Here is a 19,409-nt window from a genome sequence, read left to right on the forward strand (position 1 = left end):
TGAATATTCTCTCACATCTATAAGATCAGCCTGCCATATGCCATTCAAACCTTTAATCATAACATGCCTACAAGGGTATGTTTTTCGTGTTGGTTTGTGCAGTTCTCGAACTACTGTCTCCATACTTATTCGATCACACCTCTCTCTAAGCTCTGACGTCATTGAGACAACCTCATTCGAATGAGCCGTATTGCCTGCAGCAGCTGTTGCCATGAGCAGTTGTAGTCGAGCTGTTATCTCATTGGGTTCATCGTAGTATGAAGGCACTGACTGCTGACTCTTTTATGCTGAATTTCATTACCATCACCACTGCTATACCGAACGTCTAATAACAATGGTTTTATAATGTTTCTGTATTTCGCACTGCACTTGTTTCCTGCTTTCCTGTGTACACCGGTCAATTGTTGCATTTCACCATACAACTCCAGATCTTTGGGGGGAAACTTTACTGTTTTGAGTGTTTGAGGAAAATGAGATTCCGTAGACCTGGTTTTCTTTGAAATTCCCTATCCCTTACCTGTAATAATTTTTCATTTAAACTTATAGGCTGTATGCCCAACGTCTATGGTTTCTCGCCACCGACGCCGAATATTTTGTCTATTGCTGTGATGGTTAATGAAACCGACAATAGCATCATCATCGTTTTGTAATTTCGCAAAGAGTTCATCGAGAGATCCAGTAACTGGTTTAAACGTTTCTCGCAGTGTCTGCTACCGATCCAAAAACCCTACCCTCAGCAACCGTAATTTCTCTCGAGTCGCCGTCCGTGCAGCAATGATATCATGCTTAATTGGCATCTTGCTATATACTAAGCGGGGTGTCTCACAGGATACACCCTACACAAATTTCACTCAATCTTTACAGTTAAGTCATGCAGTTTCTTTTGGTTTCCTTTAACTTTTACAGCTAAGCCGTCTACTTCCTTTCTCTGAATGATGTCGGTGTGCAACTTCCTTAATCGTAGCATTTAATTCATTGATCAGTCTCAGAAGGGTCCGGGCATACGTCTATAGCTCCGTAACTTTACGTTCGAAGGACTGAAATTTTCCATCTATGTACAGACGCATTCCCTATCTATGCACACCTATCTCTCAGGCTGATTGCCTGACGTATGTGCGAATTTGTCCATGGTGTGATGTATACTGACATACTCATCGCTTTTTTCATAGTTATGTATACAGAAACTCCTGGAATTTCGTCTATAACTACCTTCAGTTTTCTTGTTTTATCAATAACAAGAAACCCGCACCGTGTGTGATTCCAGCAATCGCCACATATCTTTACAAAATCCCTCGGTTTTCCTCAGTGCCTCACTTAATAAACCACTGTTTCAGAATTCTCTCGCAAATCTCTGCACACTCCGCTGTGTTTTGGCAAAAGAAGCAAATTTCAATATGGCAACAAGAGAAGTGTGTAGGTTTTACTCCAAATTCGCCACTCATGACATTTCCCTAAAAGTTACAAATGCTTAACAAACCAGGCAAAAACAAATCGCTGAATTTTTGGTGGAATCCTTTTTAGATGCAAACCAAAACAGCAGTGATACATCTTGAACGATCCCATGCAAGTGTGGGCGTGTATAGGTTCCACTTAATATTTGTAAAAAAAGATGTGTGCTCGGATTTGAAATTTGCTGGCAGATTAAAACTGTGCGATGGAATGGGACTCGAAACTGGGAACTTCGCCTTTTGTGAGCACCTGCTCTATCGACTTTTCCGACTGATCTGTCTAAGCATGACTCACTAACCTCCCTCAAAGCTATACTTCCGACAGTATTTTATGTCTTACGTTCCAACTCAGTTCAAACGGTAGAGTGCTTGTTTGTGGAAAGCGGAAGTTCCAGGCTCAAGTTCCCGTGTGGCACACAGTTTTAATCTGCCAGGAAGTTCCAAATGTGATATATCGGTTGTGATCTACATCTACATCCAGGGGCGGATCCAGGATCTCGGTCAGGGGGGGGGGCAAATTTTTTGGTACCTGCCTTCCAAAAAATTAATTCCAAGTAAAACCATTAATACTCTATAATCGCACACACACACAGACATATATATATATATATATATATATATATATATATATATATATAATTCTGTTTTTAGTTTAATTGTGGATCGCTATGTGTTAAGTGTGTTTAATGAAATAACTTACTGTATTACCTAAAAAATATTCTTCAAATACGACACGTGCACTTGAAAAACTCTGTGTTTGTCTGCTAATGTAAAATAATCTATAAAAATGCTAATGTTCATTTGTTTCCATTCTTAAATCTTCGAAATTAATTCACCAATTTCTTTCATTTGACAGAATGTTGCCATCGAATTCGCGCATGTGTTTATACGCAGCAATGACGATACGACTGCGAAAAGTTATAATAGGATATTTGACTGTGCTCAGGAAATCATCTTATATTGTTAATTACGTCATTTTATGCTCATAATAAGCTGTTTTTCCTCATGAATGTAAATATTAATAATAAGAAATTTATTTATTTCTTCTTGTAAAAAAAAAAGAAATAAAATAAAAATGCAAAGGTATAAATAAAATGAAATTTAATATTAAATATGTATATTCAAAATACTGCTCTTAAAAATTAAATTGTAATCTCCTTCTAAGCCCACCTTTTTAAAATCTTGTAATTACTTTTTCTACATCTACAGGAATCAGGTAATGAATATGCATAAGTGCAAGACCAAGGAGGCGGTTTTCATTCATCGATGTTCTTAAATAAGTTTTAAGGCGCCGCAACGACGAAAACGATCTTTCAGCAGATGCAATTGTCACTGGAAGCGTTGCCAGGACCAATAAGAGCTTACGTATTAGAGGATATGCATCCTTATCACATCTAGCTAATATGTCAAGGGCGATGGTTGGAAGCTCTTTTTGTCGTTTCTTTTCTTGATTCCATTTCTCTCGCCACAACATCATTTCATCCCATAACATAAGAGAAGCAATGCCTTCGTCCACGTCAAGCAACGAACCGAAGCGGTTGGTGAGGGACTCTGCAATGTTTTCAGTTTCACCTGCAGAGATCTTCACAATACTTTCTGGACTGGAAACAGAAAGGTTGAACACACCCAAAGTTTCAGCAGAGAATCTTCCTCGTAAATCAGTTATAATGAAGTCCAGTAGGGGAGCATAGACTGTTACTCTGTAATATTCTTCTGCCGAATTTGTTTGAGGGTTGTCACGATAAACTTGGTGTCGACCGTGGCGAGGTATTCGAGGGATATTGAGCTCGATGCCGGTGGCCACCCAAAGTGTTCGCACGCTGTCAGTTTCTTAAGAGTCAAACCGCACCTCAACACAACCTTCTTGACTTCAGCGGTTCGCCGTAGTTTCTAATATATGATACTTTTTTCTATCAAATCACGCTTCTAGGCCTACTACAGTGGTGACTTACATTATCACTATCGTGTTTCAATGAATTTGAGAAGCAAAAATTGCGAAGCCTACGATTTTTTTACGTTGGTGTTTTACGTCCTATTGACAATGTGGTCATTTGAGACAGCTTAGTGCTAACTTATGGTAGCTTAATCTACAGACATCACTAACACCGATACCCAAGGGGGAACACGAACACAGTCTTCGGGTACCCGCGGCTCATGACAACGCCTAAAGCTGTTCCATTGGGTTTTCAGAGTCCTGTTAAATACTTATGAACTGGTGGCGAAATATATATTATCAATAAAATCATGTGGGAGGAAAGCAGGTGGGGAATGATGGCATTATAGGATTCAGAAACAGGACGTAAACAATAAAAATTCATGAACTAGCAACAGGAGCTCATTTTTTTCTTTAAATACAGTTATGACAGTTTAGCAGGCTCGAGAGCAGATTCTTCCTTCTACTCCGGCAGTTTCCTTGGCTATTTGCAAACACCAGTTCGTTTCTTCAAGATTTGACTTCCGAAATAAGCAAACAGTTTAGAACAAAGCCAAAGCTCTACGTTCTAACACTGTTATGAAATTCATGCTTTTTTCAGATTGCGGCAGAAACATACGCTTAGTACCTCAGAATAAATTATATTTATGAGGAAAACGCATCTTCCTCAGTCTTTGGCAGAGTTGTTCTCTGCACTCTGGAGAAAGAGAAATGAATCTGAGTTTTCTAGATTTCAGAATCTGTTTGAATCTGCTGACCGTAACATTTATATTCTTACTTGACAAAATAAAAAATAAAATGGGAGAATGGATTGTGAATGAATCCACAGACGTTATTTTCGTGTACATTATTACGTTTGGCTAATTAATGTTTATTCACATTCCGCATCAAAAGTGAGAAGAAAGCCAAAACGGGGGAGAAGCGTTCATCCAGATCGAAACGTGCAATTTGCAACTAATGAGAATATTTTCAAGTATTCCTTCGGTGCTCATTGCCTAATTATCAACACCATCTCTTTGCAAATTGCCACTAGAAACAAAATCTTACATGCGCACTGCAGGGAAAGTGCTAAAAAAGGGACACACATCGCTCATGCCTCAGCGAATATTATCACTTTATTCGCAAGTATAGTTGTTTCTTCTGTAGTTTATTCGCTAAATGGAAGAGGCTTCAAGGTCTCTTTTTGAATTGTTACATCAAACTGCGCGCCATTGTTTACATCTTCGACTTCAAGTAAAACGTACTAGATAGGCCGACGTAATCAGCCCCTAAAGCAGTCGGAAAACAAGATCGGTCAAGCACTAGAGGGGGGGGGGGGCAATTGCCCCCATTCCCCCCCCCCTTGGATCCGCCCCTGTCTACTATATCTACATCTACATCTATGCGTACAAGGATACTGAACAAATCGCACTTAAGTGCCTGGCAGAGGGTTCTTCGAACCACCTTCATAATGACTCTCCATTATTCTACTCTCGAAAAACCTGCGGAAAAAACGAACACCTGTACCTTTCCGTGCGAGCTCTGATTTCCCTTATTTTATTACGATGATCGTTTCTCCATACATAGGTCAGCGTCAACAAAATATTTTCGTAGTCGGAAGGGGAAGTTGGTGACCGAAAGTTCGTGAGAAGATCCAACCGCAACGAAAAACGCCTTTGTTTTAATTATGTACACCCCAAATTCCGTATCATATCCGTGACTTTCTCTCCTCTGTTTCTCGATACTACAAAACGTGTTGCCCTTCTTTGAACATTCTCGATGTACTCCGTTAATTGATAATGATACCACACTGCACAACAGCACTCCACGACAGGACGGACAAGCATAGTGTAGACAGTTTCTTTAGCATTGTATCTTAATGTTCTGCCAATAAAACGCCGTCTTTGGTTCGCTTTCCCCACAATATTTTCTATGTGTTCTTTCCAATTTAAGTTGTTCGTAATTGTAATTCCTAGGTATTTAGTTGAATTTATTGTCTTTAGATTTGACTGATTTATCGTGTAACCGAAGTCTGACGGATTCCCTTTAACACACATGTGGCTAACATCTCACTTTTCTTTATTTAGGGTCAGTTGCCAATTTTTGCACCATATAGATATATTTTCTAAATCTTTTTGCGATTAGTTTTGATCTTCTGATGACTTTACTGGTGATAAACGACACCTTGCCTCTAAACAACCTAAGATGGCCGCTCAGATTGTCTCCTAAATCGTTGTTATAGATAAGGAACAGCAGAGGGCCTATAACACTACCTTGGGGAACACTAGAAATCACTTCTGTTTTACTCGATGACTTTCAGTCAATTACTACGAACTGTGACCTCTTCGATAGGAAATCACGAATCCAGTTTCACAACTGAGACAATATTTCATAAGCACGAATTTGATTACAAGCCTTTTGTGAGGTACGGTGTAAAAACCTTTTGGAAATCTGGAAATACGAAATCATTTTGAAATCCTTTGTCGACAGCACTCAACACTTCGTGTGTTTCACAAGAACGATGTTTTCTAATTTCATGTTGACTGTGTATCAATGGACCATTCTCTTCGAGTTGATGTTTGAACACAATACATGTTCCAAAATCCTGCTGCATATAAACGTTAATGATATACACCTTTGATTTAATGTATTACTCCTATTGCCTTTCTTGAATATTGGTGTGACTTGTACAACTTTCCAGTCTTTGTCGAGCGAGCGGTTGTATATGATAGTTAAGTACGGCGCTATTGTTCCAGCACACTCTGAAAGGAACCTGGTTGGTATACGGTCTGGACCGGAAGACTTGCTTTTATTAAGTGATTTAAGTTGCTTCACTACTCTGTTATTCATGTTATTCATGTTGGCAGCTGTTCTTGATTCGAAATATGGAATGTTTACTTCATCTTCTTTGGTGATGGAATTTCGGAAGGCTACGCTTACCTAACTCTGTTTTAGCAGTACTGTCATCGATTCTTGCCGCTAGCGTATGGGGCTTTTCTATTCCCAACCTAAAGTCCTCCAGCAAGTTGTAACACGCTTTTGCATCAGGTTATAAAACTCCATTCCGAATTCTAGGTAAGGATTCATTATCTAGACCTATATGTAAAGTTTTACTTTTAGTATAGTAGTAGCGAATTGTAGAGTTAACCTTTAATTCACTCTAGCTATGATCCACATATTCGATGAGGCGTAAAGCCTTGACGCCCAAGTGTAAGGATCCCTATGTCGCTAAAGACACTGCTGCAAAGTGTTTATTATCAACTTAACACAATATGTTGACTACATTCTTCTGCAAAATAAGCTCTTTTCTTTGGTTTCAGCTACACTGTCACATACGGATTATGGCACAGGACAGAAATGAGGGAAAGAGTGCTGGTGGCCCCTTATTAAGGTCATCAGAATGAGAGAGATTTCTATTACGGAACCCATACACTTGATCATTATTGTAGGGTTGGTCTCACGAGTGATTTGTAAAGAACCTCCTTTGTAGGCTGACTGCATCCGCCCGGTGTTCTACCAGTAAACCAAAGACTGTCACCTGCTTTATCTGACTCTGAGCACTTTGGGACTTAACTTCTGAGGTCATAAATCCCCTAGAACTTAGAACTACTTAAACCTAACTAACCTAAGGACATCACAAACATCCATGCCCGAGGCAGGATTCGAACCTGCGACCGTAGCGGCCGCGCGGTTCCACACCGAAGCGCGTAGAGCCGATCGGCCACTCCGGCCGGCTCTGCTTTATCTACGACTGAGCCTATGTCATCGTTCCATTTCGTAGCTGGGAATTCAAAGATTTGGCCGATTTCACCTGCGACTCTTCGTTAATGTAGTTTTTTTTCGGTTTGTGAAGCGAATAATTTTGCATTTATGAACATTTAAAGTAAGTTGCCAATCTTTACACCACATTCAAATCTTATCAAGACCTGAGTGAATATCTGTGTAGCTTTTTTCAGACAGTACTTCTATATATATGTCTGCCTCCGTAGCTGAGTGGTCAGTGTGGGTGACTGCCATGAGGAGGATCCCAGTTCGTTTCCCGGTACTTCCATGGACTTTTCCTTACTGGGAGGACTGATAGGGGGTGCACTCAGCCTCTTGAGGCCAATTGAGGAGCTGCTCGACGGATTAATAGTGGTTCCAAGGTCAATACATCCTACAGCGACCAGAAGAACGGTGTTTTGAGCACATACCCCGCCATAATGCATCCAATAATACCATTGGCAGAGGATGATACAGAGATCGGTCGGGCGAGGAATTTCACCTTACTTCCTTACTGATAACTGTGACCGAGCGAGGTGGCGCAGTGGGTAGACAATGGACTCGCATTCGGGAGGACGACGGTTCAATCCCGCGTCCGGCCATCCTGATTTAGGTTTTCCGTGATTTCCCTAAATCGCTCCAGGCAAATGCCGGGATGGTTCCTTTCAAAGGGCACGGCCGACTTCCTTCCCTGTCCTCCCATAATCCGATGAGACCGATGACCTCGCTGTCTGGTCTCCTTCCCCTACAACAACAACTGATAGCTGTGTCATTTGCGAAGAGACTGAGGTGACTGTTAACATTGCCTGCAAGATCATTAATATGAAGCATAAACAGCAAGTGTCCTACACACTAGTAGGGGGACAAAGACAGCATGAGGACGTTTTGTTAGTGTTGGTTACATCCAAGAGGGACAAGTATACACTCAGGGGCAAACCTACTGCTCTCTTTTGATTGACAGGACCTTAACCTATTCTTCTATCCCCAGGGGATAATCTGTCCTTCTGAGAAACCACCCCCCCCCCACCCCTTCCCCTCCTCCTTACAAAACCTCAGGAAATGTCCATCCGTCCCCCCTCCCCCTCACTGATATAGGTACACTTTCAGGCCTGAGTTATTCGAATACCCCCTCCCACTCTATCAATTTGACAGACCAGATGTCGTGCTAACGCCCGAACAAAAGCGTCAGGTGGCTGTAACCCTTTGATATTCGACACTCAAGAAATTCCTGTCGAATTACCTGCTCTCTCTCTCTCTCACTCGTCCTGTAGCATGCTACAGCCAGTCCTGCACACGCTGTCAGTCATGGTTGGACCAAACCGCAAACAAAGCAGTGTTTACCTGGTAAACCCCCAAAACTCCCATCTGTGGAATACCAATGCATGCAACATCTCCTTCCAAGGCAAATGCTTCACTGAGAATCGTTCCAGAAATACTTCTGCAGTCAATAAATCGAATGAGTGATTAATTTCTGGTCACGTGATCGTCATGCAGGGGATATAAGGTGGGCACGATAGGTCACTGCTCCCACTCGCAGTCAGTCTCTGGAAGAAGAAGAACCATGAAGCTTGTCAGCAGTTGAGACCGTCATCTGCCTCTCCGTTGCAGAAGAAGCGTAAAAGTAAGTGCTCATTACATGTCATTGCTACTATTATTGCATGTAACGGTTCCTCCTTCTCCTCCCCTCCTTTGCCTAGTTCTCTTTCTTTGTTCAACGAAATGTCATTCTCTGTGGATTCTTATTGTTTCATCTGATTTGTTCAGCGGCCTCTGGGGTGTCCGTATCAGCAACAGCCACCATCAGCTCGTCAGGACTTGCAGCAAACTCTGGCCTCTCAGGATCAGCAGCAGTAGCAGTACTGTGGGATCCTATACTACACCTACCAGCATGCTGGAGCAGGACAACGAGCTGCTATAATCCATCCTGCTCATTGATTTAGACACCCAGCAAGTCCTTGACTCTCAGAAAAACTGTGCTGAGGGCCCTACACCACATGATGTGGGTCAGTACTGGTCTCTGAGGTATGATCCATCACAGAACATTCTGGTGCTACTGCAAGGGCAGAATGTTGATGTGGTGGATGAGAAGCTGCTGATTTCTCCCAGTGCTCTACTGCTTTTCACTTCAACTTATAATTTAACAGCTAGTCCTTCAAAACACTTAAATATCGGTATAGAAGTATCAGTGGACAGTGGGTGGCACGTTCTGTTAGAGATTTAAAATGCATTGAGAAGTGTTAAAGTGGGGTTTACAGAGATGGATTTGGATGAACTGTGTCATGCAGAACATTACATCAACCAACAGATGACCTCCGCGTATTCTCCATCTCCGGACATTTACTGAGTGGGTCTGACGCTTTCTATAACATCATTGTATGACGGCGTGAAACTCATGGTGAGATCTGGAGGTCAATCCATTTATCTGCAGCACTCCACCATTACAAACTTGTTCGGTCTACGGACGGTGCTATCCCTTGTGCTGAAAGACTGAACAGGAGGCTGCTGTGTCTTCAAATTGTGTAGGAAGACATCATGAATTATCTCCGTATGTATAGTGTGCATGCAGATGATTTAGAACAGTGCAGCAATACGGTGTCAAAAGAAGAAGCTAAAGGAACTGCCATCAGTTTGAGAGAAATACATGCTGAATTTACTGCATACAAGAAACAGTTATTTGGATAGTACTGTAAAAAATGAATCAGTTGTTTTTGTTGTTGTTGATGTAATGCAATCTGTGTATCACTGCTGAAATATAAATGAAATAAATATAATCGCAAATCTTTGTTGGTTTTCTTATTCAACTACCCCATCATTATATACTGTAAGGTGTACCCATTTTACCTCACCAAGTAAGAGGACTGCACTATAGAGGCTACATATGCTGTTGTTATCATTGCTAGTATTATTATTACAAGCGTTCATTTTTTCTATACAAGCCCTTTGCAAGCCAAAATCTGATGGAGTTGGTAACATGGGTAACACGGAAGGGTGGGTGAAGCATCAGAACTTTGTTGTAGGTGACTGTCCTGTGATGCTGCAGAAGAAGACTGGGAGAAGAAGAAGAGGAAGAAGAATGGGCTACTCCCCTCCAATAACATAAGACCGATGATTGTAGGTCCGTCCAAATGCAACAAGATAAAAGTTCTCATGTCACTACTAACACACCCAGATGGAGTCCGCTTTGAGCATGTATGTGTATTTTCAAAAACGCTGTTTCAACCAAAGTACCTGCTACTGCAAAAGATACGCTGGGTGTTGACAGTGTAACATACACGACATTCAGTCAAAGCGTTCAAATTCCCCCACCAGAAAAAATAAAGCCAAATACAGCGTTCGTATTTGACGACTTCACGGTGGAAAACCAAGATCAAATTCTATAATACGAGGGCGGTTCAGAAAGTAACCTCCGATTGGTCACAGTGCGGGTTGTAGGGGGAGTAGCGACGCCATCTGTGCGTTCACGCACTCAGCAGGTCAGTCGGCATCAAGCCGTGGTCGAGTGAATGTCGTACCTGCGCTAGTTTAGTTTTTGTGGTAGTTTGAAATGTGTGCGGCAATAGAAAACCCCGCCAAATGTGAAGTGCGCGCTGTAATAAGGTTTTTTACAGCCAAAGGATATTCTGCAGCAGCTATTCATCATGAGCTTTGTGCTATGTACGGACCAAGAGTTATGAGTGAAGGAGCTGTCCGTGAATGGGTACGTTTATTTAAAAGTGGACGAGAAAACGTTCATGATGAAGAGGGGAGTGGTAGACCATCATTGGTGACTGACGAACTCGTTCAGACAGTTGATGCAAAAGTTCGTGAAAATCGACGTTTCTCAATGTCGGAGTTGTCTACTGGTTTTCCACAGATTTCTAAGACTCTCTTGTACGAGATAGTGACAGCAAGATTGGGTTACCGTAAGTTCTGTGCACGATGGGTGCCCAAAATTCTTACCGACCACCAGAAAACTCAAAGAATGGCCTCTGCATTAGACTTCCTGTCACGTTATGAGGACGAAGGAGAACCATTGTTAAACAGAATCGTGACCGGTTTAAGTACGTGAACCCTGAGACAAAAGAACAATCAAAGATGTGGGCACATTCAAATTCGCCTACCAAACCAAGAAAAGCCTCGCAAGATTTTTCTGCCAGAAAACTGATGGCAACGGTGTTTTGGGATGCCAAAGGGGTGTTGTTGGTTGAATTCATGGAACGTGGTACGACCATTAATCAAGACGTGTACTGTGAAACAATAAAAAAGTTACGACGGGCTATACAGAACAAACGCCGTGGTATGCTGACTTCCGGTATCGTTTTTTTGCACGATAACGCCCGTCCTCACTCTGCTCGCAGAACAACGGCCCTTCTTGAGTCCTTCAAGTGGGACGTTATCAACCATCCACCTTACAGCCCAGACCTGGCGCCAAGTGATTATCACCTCTTCATGCATTTGAAGAAATGGGTCGGGTCACAGCGGTTTGATGACGACGAAGAGCTCAAAGATGCGGTCACAGGCTGGCTCCAGGCACAAGCGGGTGATTTTTATGCAGAAGGAATTTCAAAGCTTGTGAAGAGATACGATAAGTGCCTCAATCGCTATGGAGACTATGTAGAAAAATAGTGCAAAGATGCCGTTGTAAGATGTATATATTAAAATATTTTTATTTAACTTGGTGTATTTTTTTAAATCAACTGGAGGTTACTTTCTGAACGGCCCTCGTATTTCTGTTTTGGTCGTCATATGGGTATTGGAAGTATTTTATATGAATCAGACATATTCCAGAATCCCGAAACAGTTGGCGAGGGACAATACAAATCTCATTATGGCTTTCAGACAAGACAATTTGAATCTAAAACACATTTACCAGGCACATGTAGGAACTGACATGTCGTTCAATGATGTGGTTAGCACAATGGACTCGCATTCGGGAGGACGACGGTTCAGACCCGCGTCTGGCCATCCTGATTTCCTTAAATTGCTTCAGGCAAATGCCGGGATGGTTCATTTGAAAGGGCATGGACGACTTCCTTCGCCATCCTTCCCTAATCCCTTCTCCAAATCAACCAACCAAACCAACCATCCACTGAGGAAAAGCAAGATCGTCAGTAGCTCGTATCCTCGATAAAAAGTAAACGTGTTATGTCTTCACGTACGTTGTTCCAAAAACCATAGCATTTCTCATTTCACCAGCTGCCAACGCCCCTTAAAAATTACATTCTTTCATCTACAAGTCTGTAGTTGGTGGAATAACACAGTAAATAATGAAGTTGTGCATAATAATTGTATGGTAAAGTACTCCTCTTTGTGCGCTGTCATTGGCCAACATCTCATTTCGATATCTCAAACCGTTTGTGGAATATGAGGAATATTGTGGATATTTCGGTCTAGATTTACCACTGGCGCGGCGCGATCGCAAATGAGTGTTACATCAGATCAATTTTCTTGAGATTGGCGACGGAGAGAAGCTCCCACCCAAGTCTAAAGAAAAAATCAGTATGTTCGTTAGATTTCATGTATATGTAAGATGCAGCAAACGCAATATCATAGCGACTCTTATTTTTCACTGCAGACTTTTTCGAATTTTGCGCAGAGTCTTACTTCCAGCTAAATATCACAGTAACTACGACCATTAACGAAATGAGAGACACATCATTATGAACCTGACTTATAAAGCTCTAAATAACGCAAAAATGTTTTTTTTTATTAAATAGTTTCTGTAAAATCGATTGGGAAAGGTTGCAGGACGTGCGCATCGATTCTATCATTGCCGACGGACCGAAAGGTGGCAAACCCAGTCGGCCTCCCCTTCCGAACAAACGAATGAACTCGCCCAACGCTTTGGAGTAAAATTGGTCACTGCGAGTCTGCCTGCTTAGCTGGGTGGTAACGCGCTCGCCTCCCATGCAAGCGGGCCCGGGTTGTTCGATTCCCAGCCGGGTTGGAGATTTCTCCGCCCGGGGATTGAGTATTGTGTTGTCCTCATCATCATTTCATCCTCATAACCGGCGCGCAAGTCGCCCAGTGTGGCATCAAATGAAATAAGACTTGCACTTGGCGGCAGAACTTCCCCGAATGGGGGTCTCCCGGCCAACGATGCCATACGCTCATTTCCATTTTTTTGGTCACTGCGCACTCAAACCACATCCACTTCAGATCCGCGGTGCGCAAACGTTCATAAAACGTTCCCACAGTTCCACATGTGATTAACTCTAGACGCAGATAGGACACGCAATTTCCGTCTTTGGTGTTAGTAGGAGGCTGATGACTCCAAAACCCTTAATTATCGTCAGAAGCCTCTGCGCGGACCAGTCGTTGCATGTTTAAAGGCCTTAAGCGTAAAGCACGCTTTCTCTCACGTAGCCCGTAGTTTCCCGCCTCCTACCGTGAGACACAACAGATTATATGTTCCTAGAGACATGGTTTCCAGATTTTCCGGTTTTCCGGGACAGTCTGGGTTTCAGATTAAAGAAATCGGTGTCCCGAAAAATACGAACTGGGCAGCAGTTTGTCTCAGGTTCCAGATTTCAGAGAAATATTGTCGTATTACCTGTTTTTTCTTCAAATTCTTGCTTGGATCTATGTTTCAACTCTCGATGTTAAGCTAAAAACCGGAAGTTTTCATTATTTTAAAGAGCATTATTGCGTGTTTAGCTGCTGAGTTTCCATTATTGTCCCTTATCTCAGTTCAGTTTAATCTTTGCAGCAATGGGGTTCTCTGTTTCTCCGCCTGAATCATATCGCGATTAATCTGTTATTAAAATGTTTCACGTAAACTCTAAATGCCAAAGAGGAACTGTTCTACACTCCTGGAAATTGAAATAAGAACACCGTGAATTCATTGTCCCAGGAAGGGGAAACTTTATTGACACATTCCTGGGGTCAGATACATCACATGATCACACTGACAGAACCACAGGCACATAGACACAGGCAACAGAGCATGCACAATGTCGGCACTAGTACAGTGTATATCCACCTTTCGCAGCAATGCAGGCTGCTATTCTCCCATGGAGACGATCGTAGAGATGCTGGATGTAGTCCTGTGGAACGGCTTGCCATGCCATTTCCACCTGGCGCCTCAGTTGGACCAGCGTTCGTGCTGGACGTGCAGACCGCGTGAGACGACGCTTCATCCATTCCCAAACATGCTCAATGGGGGACAGATCCGGAGATCTTGCTGGCCAGGGTAGTTGACTTACACCTTCTAGAGCACGTTGGGTGGCACGGGATACATGCGGACGTGCATTGTCCTGTTGGAACAGCAAGTTCCCTTGCCGGTCTAGGAATGGTAGAACGATGGGTTCGATGACGGTTTGGATGTACCGTGCACTATTCAGTGTCCCCTCGACGATCACCAGTGGTGTACGGCCAGTGAAATAGATCGCTCCCCACACCATGATGCCGGGTGTTGGCCCTGTGTGCCTCGGTCGTATGCAGTCCTGATTGTGGCGCTCACCTGCACGGCGCCAAACACGCATACGACCATCATTGGCACCAAGGCAGAAGCGAATCTCATCGCTGAAGACGACACGTCTCCATTCGTCCCTCCATTCACGCCTGTCGCGACACCACTGGAGGCGGGCTGCACGATGTTGTGGCGTGAGCGGAAGACGGCCTAACGGTGTGTGGGACCGTAGCCCAGCTTCATGGAGACGGTTGCGAATGGTCCTCGCCGATACCCCAGGAGCAACAGTGTCCCTAATTTGCTGGGAAGTGGCGGTGCGGTCCCCTACGGCACTGCGTAGGATCCTACGGTCTTGGCGTGCATCCGTGCGTCGCTGCGGTCCGGTCCCAGGTCGACGGGCACGTGCACCTTCCGCCGACCACTGGCGACAACATCGATGTACTGTGGAGACCTCACGCCCCACGTGTTGAGCAATTCGGCGGTACGTCCACCCGGCCTCCCGCATGCCCACTATACGCCCTCGCTCAAAGTCCGTCAACTGCACATACGGTTCACGTCCACGCTATCGCGGCATGCTACCAGTGTTACAGACTGCGATGGAGCTCCGTATGCCACGGCAAACTGGCTGACACTGACGGCGGCGGTGCACAAATGCTGCGCAGCTAGCGCCATTCGACGGCCAACACCGCGGTTCCTGGTGTGTCCGCTGTGCCGTGCGTATGATCATTGCTTGTACAGCCCTCTCGCAGTGTCCGGAGCAAGTATGGTGGGTCTGACACACCGGTGTCAATGTGTTCTTTCTTCCATTTCCAGGAGTGTATCACAGAAAAATACTCAGCAGAATGTTACTTCATAAAACGAGGGAGAAATGACTGGTGTGACGTCATAAGCGCGTGACTGCGTGTGAGATCGCTCTCTAAGTTTTCATCTATTTTTAGTTTTCAGATATATATTTTAACTGTTTTTGTGATAATATTTACTATATAAGTGACTTATTAGTGGTTTCTTCATTCACCTCTGCATTTCGTGTGTTGTGGCCTGATATTTGTGAGTGTTTTGTATCGAGCAACTTAACCTCTTACCCGTGTTTACATTCCGCGCTGACCAGTTGCAGCTGTAGCGGCGCATCGAAAGCTAAGTACTAATTAATTGTTTGTGTATAGTATTTTATTTAGGAACTTTAGTGGTCTTCAACCGGTGTTCTTGGTGTTTTCCGGTGAAATAACTTCAGAAGAAATTTTTGCGAACTGCTTTCAGTTTCGTTACTGTCATTAGACGTTTGATTTTCTTTCTGTGTTAGTATTTTGTTATATTCTCATTTGTTGTTGATTAATACTTTCAATAATAGTAGTTACTTCCCTTGTAGAGCAAGTTTGTGATAATTGTAGTCAGTTTTTAACATCTTCTTATTGTAGTAGCGGAACTTAGATAAAGTTGTTTTCTTGTTTCAATAATTGTAAAATTTTACCATGAGTGAGAAGTGTAGGCTTTGCCGTAGGTTCGTGAGTAGTGGATTGCGGTGTGAGACTTGTTCGAAGTATTTTCACTGGGGTGAATGCAGTGGGGAAGCCAGTGGGCATTCTGGTGAGATCCTCTCCTGGAACTGCAGGTTATGTAGCAAGAGTAAGTTGATAGAGGAGCAAGAGCGTAAGATCTGTGCCCTTCAGGTGCAGTTGAAAAACGCACAGGAGGAGCTAGATAGGATGAGGAGGGAGAAGGGGGTTGGGGAATGGGAGCTGGCTGTTGGCAAGAGATCTGCTAGGAGAAGGAGATTTTCAGATAGCTTTACTATTGGTGTTTGTAATAGATATGACCAACTGTCAGAGTCTAGTGGAGAGGAATCTCTAGTAGCTGTAGATGTAGGAAGTATGCAGCAGACCTCAGCAGTTACGGTGGCTAGGACAGTTGCAAAGTCTAAGAGAAAGAAGGTTCTGCTGTTAGGTAGTTCTCATGGTAGAGGTGTAGGCCAGCAGTTGCAGGAAGTTTTGGGGAGTGAGTACCAGGTCACCAGCATTGTGAAGCCTAATGCAGGATTGGCTCAGGTGACTTTTAACATAGGGGGGTTATGTAGGGATTTTACTAAAGAGGATCAGGTAGTGATTGTGGGTGGGGCTGGTAATAGTATTGATAGGGATGGGAAGTATGACATAGATGGTGACCTGGAAAAGATAGCCACTCAGACTGGCAACACGAATGTGCATTTCGTGGGACTGTTTCAGCGTCACGATCGGCCTCATCTTAATATAGCCGTCAGGCGTAATAACATGAGACTTGGGGGTGCGCTGATGACAGAAGGCATGAGTCACATTTCAGTGGTGTCGGTGGAGTCTATCAGTAGGACGGGTTTCACTAGACATGGCCTGCACCTCAACAGGTATGGGAAGGGGAGGTTGGCAAAACTTATAGGTGACAGCATAGGTGGGGGTGGTGGGATCACTCATGGGAAAATTCCGGTAGTTGTGGGTGTTAGAGCTGTACCTTTTTTAGATTGAAGTCAGCTGATAGGTATTCCTGCTTAAGGGAAGTCTCTCTAACAAAGAAACCACTTTCTACAAAGCTTGGGTATCCGATTAATGAGGGAATTAGTATATTTCATCAAAATATACAAGGTATTCGAGATAAAGTTAGTGAACTGATTATAGATGTTGACTCTGAAATTATTGGTATATCTGAACACTTCTTAAATAAGGAGATAATTCAGAGGCTTCCTTTACCAGGATACAGGTTGGCTGGCAGCTTTTCTAGGAGCTCTTTGCGGTGTGGGGGAGTAGCCATGTATGTGAAAAACGGTATCCCATTTGAGTCAATTGATGTTTCAAAGTACTGCACTGAAAAGGTGTTTGAATGTTGTGCAGGTGTGGTTAAATTTAGTGGAGCTAAACTTCTTACTGTTGTTATTTATAGATCCCCAGACTCCGATTTCACAACATTTTTGCTAAAGCTAGAGGAGGTTCTTGGTTCACTTTATAGGAAATACAAAAAGTTAGTTATATGTGGTGACTTCAATATTAATTGTATAAGTGATTGTGCAAGGAAAAGGATGCTGGTAGACCTCCTTAATTCATATAATCTTATGCAAACCGTATTCTTTCCAACGAGAGTGCAAGGGAACAGTAGAACAACCATAGACAATATTTTTGTTCATTCGTCATTATTAGAAGGGCATTCTGTTAGCAAAAAGGTGAATGGCCTTTCAGATCATGATGCACAAATTTTAAGTCTAAAAGATTTTTGTGCTTCAACACATGTTAAATATAGTTACCAACTTTTTAGGAAAGCTGATCCAGTTGCTGTACAGACTTTTGTAAACCTTATCAAGGAACAAGATTGGCAAGATGTTTATAGTGCTGATACAGTAGACGATAAATATAATGCTTTCCTCAAGACTTTTCTCGTGCTCTTTGAAAGTTGCTTTCCGTTAGAACGTTTAAAACAGGGTACTAGCACAAACAGGCAGCCTGGGTGGCTGACTAAAGGGATAAGAATATCTTGTAGAACAAAGTGGCAATTATATCAAAACGTTAGAAACAGTCAAAATCTAAATGCAGCAGCCCATTACAAACAGTATTGTAAGGTGCTTAAAAAAGTTATTAGGAAGGCAAAAAGTATGTGGTATGCGGATAGAATAGCTAAGTCTCAGGATAAAATTAAAACCATATGGTCAGTCGTAAAGGAAGTGGCTGGTCTGCAGAGACAGGTCGAGGATATAGAATCAGTGCGTAGTGGGGATGTCCGTGTTGCTGATAAGTCGCATATATGTACAGTACTTAATAATCACTTTCTGAATATAGCAGGTGAACTAAATAGAAACCTAGTCCCAACAGGGAATCATATAGCGCTCTTAGAAAAAAGTGTTCCGAGACTGTTACCTGAAATGCTCCTCCATGATACTGACAAGAGGGAGATTGAGTTAATAATTAAATCACTAAAGACCAAGAACTCTCATGGATATGACGGGGTATCTAGCAGAATACTGAAGTATTGTTCCACGTATATTAGCTCAGTACTTAGCCATATCTGTAACTTTTCCTTTAGCAGTGGTCGGTTTCCTGACCGATTAAAGTACTCGGTAGTGAAGCCACTTTATAAAAAGGGAGACAGGGATAATGTTGACAATTATAGACCTATTTCTATGCCATCGGTGTTTGCTAAAGTTATCGAGAGGCTTGTATGTACAAGGTTACTGCAGCATTTAAATTCACATAATTTGCTGTCAAATGTACAGTTTGGTTTTAGAAATGGCTTAACAACTGAAAATGCTATATTCTCTTTTCTCTGTGAGGTTTTGGACGGATTAAATAAAAGGTTGAGAACGTTAGGTGTTTTCTTTGATTTAACGAAGGCTTTTGACTGTGTTGACCACAAAATATTACTGCAGAAGTTGGAACATTATGGAGTAAGGGGAGTAGCTTACAATTGGTTCGCCTCCTACTTTAAGAACAGAAAGCAGAAGGTAATCCTCCGCAATATTGAGAGTGGTAATGATGTTCAGTCCCAATGGGGCACTGTTAAATGGGGCGTTCCCCAAGGGTCGGTGCTGGGGCCACTGCTGTTCCTTATTTATGTAAATGATATGCCTTCTAGTATTACAGGTGATTCAAAAATATTTCTGTTTGCTGATGACACCACCTTGGTAGTGAAGGATCTTGTGTGTAATATTGAAACATTATCAAATAATGTAGTTCATGAAGTAAGTTCGTGGCTTGTGGAAAATAATTTGATGCTAAATCACAGTAAGACTCAGTTTTTACAGTTTCTAACCCACAATTCAACAAGAACTGACATTTTAATCAGACAGAATGGGCATGTTATAAGCGAGACGGAACAGTTCAAGTTCCTAGGCGTACGGATAGATAGTAAGCTGTTGTGGAAAGCCCATGTTCAGGATCTTGTTCAG

The sequence above is a fragment of the Schistocerca americana genome, chromosome 2 (genome assembly GCF_021461395.2).
Source record: "Schistocerca americana isolate TAMUIC-IGC-003095 chromosome 2, iqSchAmer2.1, whole genome shotgun sequence".
In the NCBI taxonomy this organism is placed as follows: domain Eukaryota; kingdom Metazoa; phylum Arthropoda; class Insecta; order Orthoptera; family Acrididae; genus Schistocerca; species Schistocerca americana.